The sequence below is a fragment of the Fukomys damarensis genome, unplaced genomic scaffold, assembly GCF_012274545.1.
Source record: "Fukomys damarensis isolate Sample0158 unplaced genomic scaffold, DMR_v1.0_HiC HiC_scaffold_4, whole genome shotgun sequence".
NCBI classification, from domain to species: domain Eukaryota; kingdom Metazoa; phylum Chordata; class Mammalia; order Rodentia; family Bathyergidae; genus Fukomys; species Fukomys damarensis.
Genome location: NW_022900916.1, coordinates 59,623,754 through 59,635,264, shown reverse-complemented (window position 1 = coordinate 59,635,264; position 11,511 = coordinate 59,623,754). Strand labels below are relative to the sequence as shown.

General features: G+C 37.7%; 1 non-coding gene across 1 annotated transcript; it reads right to left on the bottom strand.

Moving 5' to 3' along the window:
• Positions 1-10,073: 10,073 nt before the first annotated feature.
• On the bottom strand, positions 10,074-10,179 carry LOC117284220. The gene has a single exon (XR_004515300.1). It is a non-coding gene; the product is annotated as a U6 spliceosomal RNA (small nuclear RNA).
• Between the last annotated feature and the right edge of the window lie 1,332 nt (positions 10,180-11,511).

The following is an 11,511-nucleotide window of genomic DNA, read 5'->3' as shown; positions in this document are numbered from 1 at the left end:
ACAGTTGTTTCAGATCTATATGTATCATGATGTAAATAGACCACTGTTTCAGATTTTAAGAACGAAAACTTGCGAGCACATTCTTCAAAAAATTGTTCTAATTCAAATTGGATGTTAAGCTGTGAAAGGAAAAGCTGCCATGCCACTATTGTGAAAAGTGTCTTACAAACAGGGCTCCTCCAGAACCCAGATATTTTCCCAGAGTTAACTGAATGTAAGGATTTCTACAAAAAACATCAGGAATATGAAGAACGTGAGCAACACCCCAAGGTGAATACATTCAAATGAGGAAGAAGTTGGTTGATCACAAGCCTGAATGGAAGCTTGCCCAATATGAATTCTACTCATAGAAAGAAAGAATTGGCCAAGAAGGAGCCATGGCGGCCCTTCTTATCTGTGGGATTATGAAGTGGTAAATAGACTGTTACTAATAATGTCTAGGATCAGCCAAAGGGAAGGATTGCTACTCTGAGAGAGGATCTGGCATTCCCACTGGAGCCCTGAACAACAGGACCTAGAACAGCCCAACAGCTAGTGGAAAAGCAACCCAGCATTTGTAAAGAGGGTAGGGCAGTAATAGTGATGAAAGTCTCATTTTTGGGTAGACTGTTTCCATTTGTCTGGTAGTGTCCTTTCATATTTTTTCTTTTGGATTTCTTTTAAATGAGAGTTTCTGAGTTGTAATATTTCTCCCTTGGCTGCTAGTGGACACTCTGCTTCAGGCTGCACTTAGAGAATCTATACCCTCCATCAGTTTGACAGGAGATAAGAGGCCACGGTTAATTATGTTTATGATATGCTGGAATAAATGAAGTTTCCACATTTTATCTCTGTATTTGTATACAACCTATAAAGAAATTCCTCTTTTGGGCTGGGGATTTAGCTCAGTCGTGCCCTGCCTGCCTCGCAAGCTCAAAGTCCTGAGTTTGATTGCCAGTACCAAAAAAAGAAAAAGAAAACTCCTGTTTTTCTTTTATCTCCACATTAAGGAGAACAAACTAAAATAATATGCTCTGTTTTTCAGAGGAGGATATCTAATGGTTTCATGTACCCATTTTAATATTCTGATTTATTAAATACTTGCTCAAAACCAGTGAATAACAGCATCTGCCCTTCTTTCTCAAGAAAGGGATTTGCAGGGCTGGGGATTTAGCTCAGTGGTGCCAACGCCTGCCTCTCAAGTACAAGGCCCCAAGTTCGATCCCTGGTACCCCGCAGCTTGCCCCCCACGAAAGAAAGAAAAGAAAAAGATTTGCTATGTTCTGGCAAGCAAAGAAGTTAATTTCTCCACAGTCCGTGGCAAAAATAATGGATTTGTCCTTTAAGAAACATTTCAGACCAACATCTTATCAACTACAAATCTATTTAAGGCAGCTCCAGATCAGCCATGAACTATTATTTTCATTAAAGCAGTGTTTAAACTGTTGTATCCAGATGACATAGGAGACTTGTCAGACAAATACCACCTGAACAGGTTGGTGAAGTATTGATTTTTCATCAGTCAGAAAAGTTTGCTAAGCAGATGAAAAATAATTCACCACCACAGTGACATTTTCCTGAGGTTTTGCTAGAGGGTAAAGCACTGCTTTTCCTTTAACACCCAAATTTTAATTAGCAGAAAAGCCAAGGATATGCTGGTAAATTAGAAGTCATATCTATCAGAATAAAATTCATTTACATTTAAATGAACTTTTCATCTAGCTTCCTCTTTTCCTTCAACTTCCTCCTCCTCCTCCACATGACCACATTTCCCTGTGTTCATATTAATTCTGTTGTCAGTAATGGGTAGGCTTGGGGGCCAGTAAACTTTGTATTCCTGTTGCTCTCGGTCAGTTCCTTTGAAAGTGCTTCACCAGTTAAAAGTATTCCAGGTCCTTCTTGCCTTGAACAAAAAATTGGATAAGCCAAGCCATAAACAGTGCCACAAGAAAAGTGGAGTAAGAGAAACACTGGTTCTGCAGAGCAAACTTGGGCAAAACAAAAGAGAGAAAAAGAAAAAGAGCAAAAAGAAAAATACACCCTGGGTCTGGAGGCCCAGAAGTGGATAACCTGAAGAGTAGCAGTAGTGGGCTCCTCATGGTGTCTGGCCTTCTCTATGCCCTCCTTATCTTGTGGGAGCCCCGAGAGGTTCTGCATACGAGGAGTCCTGAGAAGGATCAGGCGCTACCCTGGGATCTTGGAATTAACCGGTCCTGCCCACTTCTCCAGCCAGTTTTGTCATGCCCTACTACCTATATCACCATCACGAAGTAAATGTGAAAAGGGGAAACAGGATTTTGTAACAGAAAAAGATGGAGAACAGATAGCTCCTCACTTCTACATTTCTTCTGAGAACTCCTGAAAACAAGTCATTTAATCTCCCTGGGTTTCCATTTCCTTGTTGATGAAAACAGTGTTACGGATGGCTTGAGAGCACATCTCACTTTTAAAATCTCCTTGTTTCCAAATACTGATCTCAAAGTTCTCATTGAATGAGTCTGAATCATTGTTGCTTTTCTCACATTGTGGAGTCTGATTAGAGTTCACTTAGCATAAACTTCTCCAAGCAGGGACATCCTTATTGCCTCCCAGACCAACAGCATCTCCCTGCTTCTGGGCTACTTTAGGTAACAAATCTCCCTGTAAGGGATCATCCTTTCCTTCTGCTGCATTAAAAACTGTCTCTATGTTTTTTATGTTAAAATACCACCTATATTTCATCACTCATCCCCTACCCCCATTCTGTTCTCTAGAGGAACTGAAATCAACCTCCTTGTAACATCTTCTAACATTCAATACCTTGGGCTGTCTGATAGGCAAACAAATAGCACTGTGATTTCATTTTGGGAAACATTCCTGTTATGTTTTGTCCCAGAAGAGGAAGTGCTCATCTCCCATGAAAGACTCTGGGACTTCTCTTCCTTCCCTTTTCCAGCCAGGGCCAGGCCCTGGACTTGGGTTCAACTCAAAGCATGTTCTCCAGTGGGGTTCAAATTTAACTAAGCACTACAACACCAAAAACAGAGGCCAAGTCCTGGTCATTCATGAGGACCCCTGAGTGCAGTCCTGACGGGCCGTGGACTCCTACATCTTTGAGCTCCCACATTTTTACTGAACCTGATCCTCCTGCTGCTGTGGATTTTGTGAACAAGTTTTCCTTTGATTAAGATATCCCCAGTTAGACAAGACTAGAGATTTTTAAAAATAAGGCAAAAGCTGGCAATCAAGATGCTTGAATGAAATATCCCATATATTTGGAAGGATGATAGCATTCCTCTTCGCAGACTTTGTACTCCTTTCTTTTGATGTCATTGCCAGACCTTTCACCGTCTTGTAGACTTATACTAATACTTAGCTGCAGTGTTTCAGCTTCTTGCTGTCTTGACACCATTCTCTCAGTAATACACATCAGAGTGGAACTGGCTTTTGATGCAGCAACCTTATACTTTGTGAAGTTTCTTGTCCATTAAAACTCCAATGCCTGGTCTTTTCTGTCCTTCATAAAACATATGCATTTATCAAATTAATTTTTCAAACCCAATAACATTTGTGTTTTTATTTAGTCAGTCTTGTTTGTCAAGGTCTTAGTGAATTCAAACTCTGTCATATTGCCTGTTTATTTTTAAAATTTGATTTTCTGAAAATTCGACAATTCTGCTTTTGTAATTCAGTCAAAATTGTTCATAAGGATAAGGTCAAGGTTAAAAATCTTTGCAAGATCCTTAGAAACTATTCCTAGAAGAAAATGGAACAGAACACTAATTTTGCAAGATGCAGCTGAATGAATATACACGGGAAATGCTGTATATTAAATCGCCCTCTTTGAAAATGAAAATATGTATACACTGATGATTACAAACTCTAGAGTTAAAAACTTCTCTCCGTGTTGACATTCATGGACTGATTTAGCATTTCTCAGGCTGTGCATCTGGCATTTTTTGCTTAAATACATTAAGACAGGCTGGCAAGAAATAAACATATATACTGTAGGACTTCCAGAACCATGTGTATAGTGATGCATAATGTCAGATCTATACACAGAATATTCAGTCTTTTTGTGATCTGCAGAACTCTAGAGACTTTTTGAAGCAGCTGGTAAGGTAAACCTGTCAGTGTATGCTTTGGGGCTGTGGTTGTTATGCCAGTTCCATGTCTTCCTTTCTGATCTCAAATTGTCCTAATGAATGACATACATATAACAGTGATGACAAAATATGAAAACTACTTCTTGGAAAGAAAAACTCTAAAAATCAACTTTACTATGTGCAAATCAACTGTATTACTTACACCCAGCAAAATGCACTTTTTGAAGAAGTTAACATCCTGATAAACCTGTCATAAATTGAGAATATCATGGGTAAAAAATGCGTGTAATCATCTAATCTGCCAACCTGTCTAGCTTAGCAACCTAATGCCATACACTGTAGTGCATCAGTGGTTGCTCTTGATAGTGTGGCCGCCTGGGAGCTGTGACTCTCTCTTGCTGCCCAGAATGCAGGCAGAGTAATGCCAGCCCAAGAGAAGAGAAAAATTCTAGAAGTACAGTTTCTACTGAATGCATATCGCGTATGCACTAACATTAAGTCGAACTGTCATAATTTGGAGACAGTAAACATACATATGCGTAAGTTTTTAGATATATATTAGATGTTTTAGACTGGGGTTTAACTTTTCATTTCTCAAATCCTGTTTCCTAATGAGCAGAAGCTTTTAATTTGGGTCAAATTTTTTCTATCATGTTCTTGCTTTTAGCCTTCCTGAGGAAACTGCTTATCTTACAGTCACAGAGGAAGAAGTGCACTCTCTCCCTGCCTTTCTTTTTGTGTTGTCTCATTTTACTGTGTTAAGCCTTTGTCTGGCCTCCTTCCTTCCCTTCCTTTCACGGATCCATCATGAGTTGCTGGAAAGGCTTTTAGTTGTTGGGAATCTGTATTAACTAATATGAGGGGGCAATCATTAGACCCACTTTAAAAGAAGCGCAGAGAACATTTATAACCTGAAGAGCACTCTGAGAGTCCTTTAAAAATGACACTGCTAATACAACTACTCAAAATACTCTATCCGATCACCTTGAGAATTTCCTTCACAACACAGTTCTCTTGAGCATCAGATTTATGGGTTTACCTGTTTCTCTTCTACCCTCCCTCCCCTTAAACTGGAGGCTTTTTTTGTCTTGTTCACCCTTAATGGATGGAGGGATGAACCAGTGAAAGCCAGGTTGCCATGTAGCTGCCCATGCTGACAGCAGTTTGGACTGCAGGTTGGGATAGCTTCTCTCTCTATCACGTTCACCTGCAATGTTCATTCGTAAACAACTACTCAGGGATAAGACCTTCGCATGGAATTGCTAAGACCACTCTTTTAGGGAGGCAATTCTCTATTTACCCACTTAAATGAGAATCAGGATTTTCTGAAACTTTTATGTTCACCCTTTTGTGGGCAGGGGAAGATTCAGGATAGGGGTAATGGGGGAATTATTAAGAAGATTGCCTTTCTCTATAATTTCCTTTCCAGCCCTTAGATGGGTAATTAGCAACAGAATGTTGGTTTTCCTAGATCGTTGCCTAGTGGTATCAGCCTGGTTAAAGCAGTCCTGCTGGCATTCTAGAAGAGTGTTTCTCTTACTGGTGTTTATCATTCAGCTGCTGAAATTCACACTGGGTGAAAATTGGCATGACAGCTTTCAGCTCAGTTGCAACTTAGAATAAGAAAACAGATTCTGCTTTGCTTAAATTGTTTTCGATTGACTGGGTAAGAATAAATTAAAGGTTCTTGTAGGTAATAGCTTCTGAATTCAATTAAAAATATCATCAGGCAGCTGCTTTCTCTTTTCCCTGAAAGTACTAAAATGATTTTGAGCTACTTAATTGATTTTCTTATGAAGTTTTTGACTGACAGATTGCGCCTAATTCTTCCTCAACATTTTACACTCACACCAATATAGGAACAGAGAATGAGAGTTGGAAGAAAAGGGTAATTATCCTGGTATGGTAAGAATATCACTTATAATCTTAAAGGCCAGCCAATTTGTCTCTCCATCTGTCTGTTCATTCAAACATTGATTTATTGATCAAGCATTTATCTCTTAATTTGGGTGAGGTTTACTGCACATGCATTTAATACTTATCACAACTGTGATTTTTCTCTTTTAACAAATGACTCTAGTTTCCAAGTCTGCAAGATCCAGGCAGGGGCTCCTTTGGTTTTATTTACTCTCAGGTGTAAAGTACCTAGTGGTGGATGGTGCCTAGTGGACATTCAATAAGCATTTGTTAGAAGAATGGGAGGAAGGAAAAGAGGACGGGCAGGAACTTGAATACATAGATTAAGATGTCTTCTTTGCTTTCAAGAGCCATGGAACATCAGGCAGAAGGAGGCCAAGAGTATCCAAATATTACTCTTCTGTCAGTCGAGGTCAAAAGGTAGTTCACCCTTAGGCATGTGGGTTAGTTTTGCTCTCCAAACCCAAGTGGAAGTCCTTAGGTATCACACTAAGCTAGAATGCTATAAAGGGTCAGGCTGTGTGCTTCACACTGGGAGGACAGCACTGTATGTGTTTTTTTCTCCTTTAAATTTGTTATGTTTTTAGTATACAATACAGTTACATTCTTCACTGGGATCTTGTACCTTTACATAATGCTGTATCTTGGTTCTTATTTTTTCCCCTTTCCCCTGGCCTCCCTTCACCCCCTTCACCCTTCCCTATTTACAAAGACTTTGTTTCCATTTCTCATATTTTTTCTTTTCCCTTCTTTCATTTCTTACCCTTCTCCCTTCCCCTACTCCTTCAGACCTTTTCTTCCTATTTTACAATATCATTTAAACATTTTGATCCTTATTTACACTTCTAGTTTTTCACACCAGAGAAACTATTCGGTATTTACACATTTGTGTCATATTTATTTCACTTAAGAGTATGGACTCAATGTGCATCCATTTAGCTATACATGTCTCTAGTTTCTCATTCTTTATGGCTGAGTTATACTCTGTTTTATTAAAAAAAACACACACACAGATCTTTATGTATTCTCCAGTTGATGGGCAATTGGGCTGTTTCTGAGTTTTAGCTATTACAAACTGTGTCGCTATAAACATGGGTGCACATATATCACTGTGATGTGATTCTTTTAGGAAGATATCCCACAGAGGGATAGCTGGGTCAAATGGGGCTTCCAATCCTAGTTGTTTGAGATGTCTCCACATTGGTTTCCACAGTGGTTTCACCAGTCTGTACTCCCACCAGCAATGAAGAAATGTTCCTTTATCCCTGCAACCCTGCCATCATTTGTTATTGGTTGATTTCATGATAGCAGGCATTCTTTCTGGAGTGAGGTGGAATCTCAGCATTGTTTACATCTTGATCTCTTGAATGACCAGTGATGTTAAATTTTTCATATGTGTATTTGCTGTTTTTATTTCCTTGTGAGAGAAATGTCTGTTCATTTAAGATGCCCATTTTTAAACTGGTTCTCTATGTTTGCAGGGGTCTGATTTTAGTTCTTTATATATTCTAGATAGTAGACCTTTGTCTAAGGAACCGCTTGTAAAAAGTTTTTTCCCCATATTATAAGTTGTCTGTTAGCTCTGTTGATGGTTTCTCTTGCAGTGCAGAAGCCCTTTAAAAAGATGAAATTCTAGTTGTTGATTGCTTGCGCTAGTTCCCGTGCTACTGAGGATTTGTTCATAAAGTCTTTTCATATGGCAATGACTTGGAGAGTTCTACCTAACTTATCTTCCAGCAAGTTTAGTGTTTCTGTTTTAATATTTAGATCTTTAATACACTTGGATTTTAGTTTAAGAACTGTACATGTTTTTCTTCAGCAGGTGGCAAGGATCTACCTCCTCTGACAGGCAACTTGCCTTGTACCCCCATTTCTGAGTGTCATTGCCTCAAAGGTGAGGACATTTATGACAGGGACACCCACTATACTGAACTGGGTGAGGCTACGGTGTCTATTCATGTGAATGCACTTGATTATTGGAAATAACTTATGCTGATGCTATGAAGAAGAATTGGGACAATTTTGCATGCTTCATCCCAGAAAGATTTATCTAAATGACAAGATTTTCTATGGTGGAAGATGCTAACTCCAAAGGTACATGTGTTATATGACTCCATTTTTCTCAATATCAAAATCAGCCCAATCTTGTTGAAGTAAGTGTACAGAGGATGGAAGGAGGCACATGAGGTGCTTTTGGAGTGCTGGTAAATTCTGCCTCTTCATATCATGATTAATAACATGGTTATATGTGATAATTAATTGGTCTCAATACATATATTTTTGCATGTTTTCTTTATGGGTATTTTCTATTAAAAAATAAACAAGATATAACACAAAACAATAAAGAAAAGATCACCCATAATTCAATCACTCAAGATACAAACTATTATTAATATTTCAGTCTTTACCTTTCTAATTTTTTCTCTTTAATATACAAATACATCACATTGACATGCATGAGACAAAGGAACACAGATGTAAACACATGCTCATACATATTTTATATAAAAGTAGTATTTCACTACATACACAGTACTGTTTTGTGACTTTTTTTTAAAGAATAAAAATGAAAAGAGCCTTTGACATTACTCCAGATTACTAAAAAATGTTCAATAAAAAATATAAAAATACAAGATATACATGAAGAAAAAAGTATAATTTACCTTTAACCTCACCAGTCAGGGAACTCTGGTATTTAACAAATCTTGTAGCAGATGACATACAAACTCCAGGCACATTCAGTTGTCTGATCCTTGACAAAAGGGCTAAAAACATGCACTGGAGAAAAATAGCCTCTTAAATAAATGGTGTTGGGGAAACTAGCTATCCACATGTTGAAGATTGAGTCTAGACTCATATCTCTCAGCAAGTACTAAGCTAAAATTGAAACGTTACAATGGAGCACTTAATCTACTAGAACAAAAAATAGGTAATACTCTTGAAGACATATGTGTAGGAAAGGACTTTCTGAACAAAAACTTATTTGCACAAGAAATGGTTTCAAGAATCAATAAATGGAATTATATAAACTAAAATGCTTCTGCACAGCAAAGGAAACAACAAAAAAGAGTGAAGGAGCAACCAATAGAATGGAAAAAATGCCAGCTATTCCTTGGACAGAGAACTAATATCTAAAATATATAAAGAACTTTAAAAATCCCCCAAAGTAAAAAATCTAATTATGAAATGGGCAGCTAAAATGAATAGAAACTTCTCTGAAGTACAAATGGCCAATAAATATGTGAAAAATGTTAAATGCCACTGACCATTAAAGAAATACAAATTAAAGCAAAGCTGTGATTCCATCTTACTCCAGAAAGAATGGCCATCATTGGAGCATCAAAAAAGAATGAATGTTGGCAAGGTGGTGGTGCTGGGGAGGGAAAAATGTAAACTAGTTCATCTACAATGTTAGTGGAAATGTAAACTAGCTCAACCACTATAGAAATATGTATGGAGATTTCTCCAAAACCTAACACTAGAAATGCCATTTGACCTAGCTATTCCTCTTCTAGGTCTCATTCTGAAAGAGTGAAGACATCATATTACACTGATACATGCAAGCCCATGTTTACAGTAGCACAACCAATAATAGCTAAGTCTTGAAAGCGGCCCATAAGCTGATCAAGAGATGAATGGATAAAGAAAATGTGGCATATATATACATAATGGAGCACTACTCAGTCAGAAGGACAGAGTTCAGTCACTTGTGGAAAAATGGATGAACCTTGAGATGTTAAGTGAAATAATTCAGGCATGCAAATTAAATATTCCATATTTTCTTTTATGTGAGAAACCCAAAATGTAAGTGAAGAACAAAATAAAAGATAGATAATAGGAACTAGGGAGATGAATCTTTTGCAAAAGAGAAAGGAACCAAGGGTTGAGGGGGTAAGGTGTGGAAAGGATGTGAAAGGAATGTAATCATTACATACTGTAAGCGTATCAATAATAATTTTTTTTAATTTTACATTTTTCTACTTCTATAAAAAATGCTGATGTATTTTTGTTGGAATTGAACAATATCAGTTCTGCCTACCAGGAATAGGGAATATCTTTCCATTTTCTAATAACCTCTTCAATCTCTCTCTTAAAAATATGGAATGCTTCATGAATTTGTCTGTCATCCTTGTGCAAGGGCCATACTAAACTTCTCTGTGTTGTTCCAATTTTACTATATGTGCTGCAAAGTGAGCACTGAATTTCTTTTTCTTTTCATTGTACTATAGTTTTCATTTAAAATCTCTTTAATTTTCTTGGTTATGTTAATTCTTAGATATTTAATTACATTGAAGTTATTATGAATGAGATTATTTTCTTGATTTCTTTCTCCATACATTCATTCTTAGTGTACAGAAATGCTATTAATTTTTGCTTATTGATTTCATATCCTGCCACTTTGCTGAATTTGTTTATTCGTTCTAAGAGCCTTCTGTTGGAGTTTTTTGGTTCTTTTGTGTAAACAATTATTTCATCTGTGAATGGAGATATTTTGACCTCTTCCTTTCCTGTACATATTCCTGTTATTTCTTTCTCTTGCCTGTGTGTTTTGGTTAAAGTTTCAAGTACTATGTTGGACAGAAGTCATGAGAGTGGACACCCTAGTCTTGTTCCTTAGAGAAAAACCTTTCAATATTTCACCATTTTTGACATAAGTGGCTTTTTATCAGTTGAGGTAAGTCCCTTCTATATCTATTTTCATCAGGATCTTTCTTAGGAATGGATATTGGGTTTTGTCAAATGTTTTTCTGCATCTATTGAGATGGTCTTTTGATTTATGTCCTTCTGTGTATGGACTGTGTTGTTTGTTTATTGATTTACATGTTTAGCCATATTAATCTGAAAACAACTTGTTCATTATGTATGATTTTTTAAATGCCTTGTTGCATTCTATTTGCCAGTATGTTTTCAGAGATTTTTGCACTTATTTTTATTAAAAATGATCTAAGAGTTTTCTTTTTTGTTAAGTCCTTGTTTGATTTTGGTATTAGAAAAATGCTGGCTTTCAGGAATGAATTTGGCAGTGCTTTTTCTCTTTCAGTTTCATGGAAGGGTTTGAGCAGCTTTTGCATTAGGGCTTCCCTGAAGTTCTGGTAAAATTCAGTCGTGAATCTGGGGGTTCTTAGTTGATAGAGTTTAATTATTGCCTCAATTTCTTTGCCTACTATTGCTCCATTAAAGGTTTTTGTATCGAGTCTGGGCCCTGATACACTGTGGGAAGGAGAGCCATGCCTTCTCCCACCTGGAGCCGTTATCGCTCCAGCACCAGGAAGGTAGCTGCATGGGCGCCCCTGAACCCCATAATTCCCTTTACCCCCCCAGCACACTCTCAGACCCCCTGATTGTGCCAGTCTTTGGACCCACTCTGCAGAGGCAGAGGTGGTCATAAAGGGTATTTTTCTGAGTTCCCAACTTTGAACATCTTTAAAGAAAGGGCGTGGGAAACCTGTAGTAGAATGGTGTGGAGTTCAACCATTCAGAAGGTTGGGGAACTCAATCTGGTCTGTGCAACCCGAGGTCAGTCTGCGTC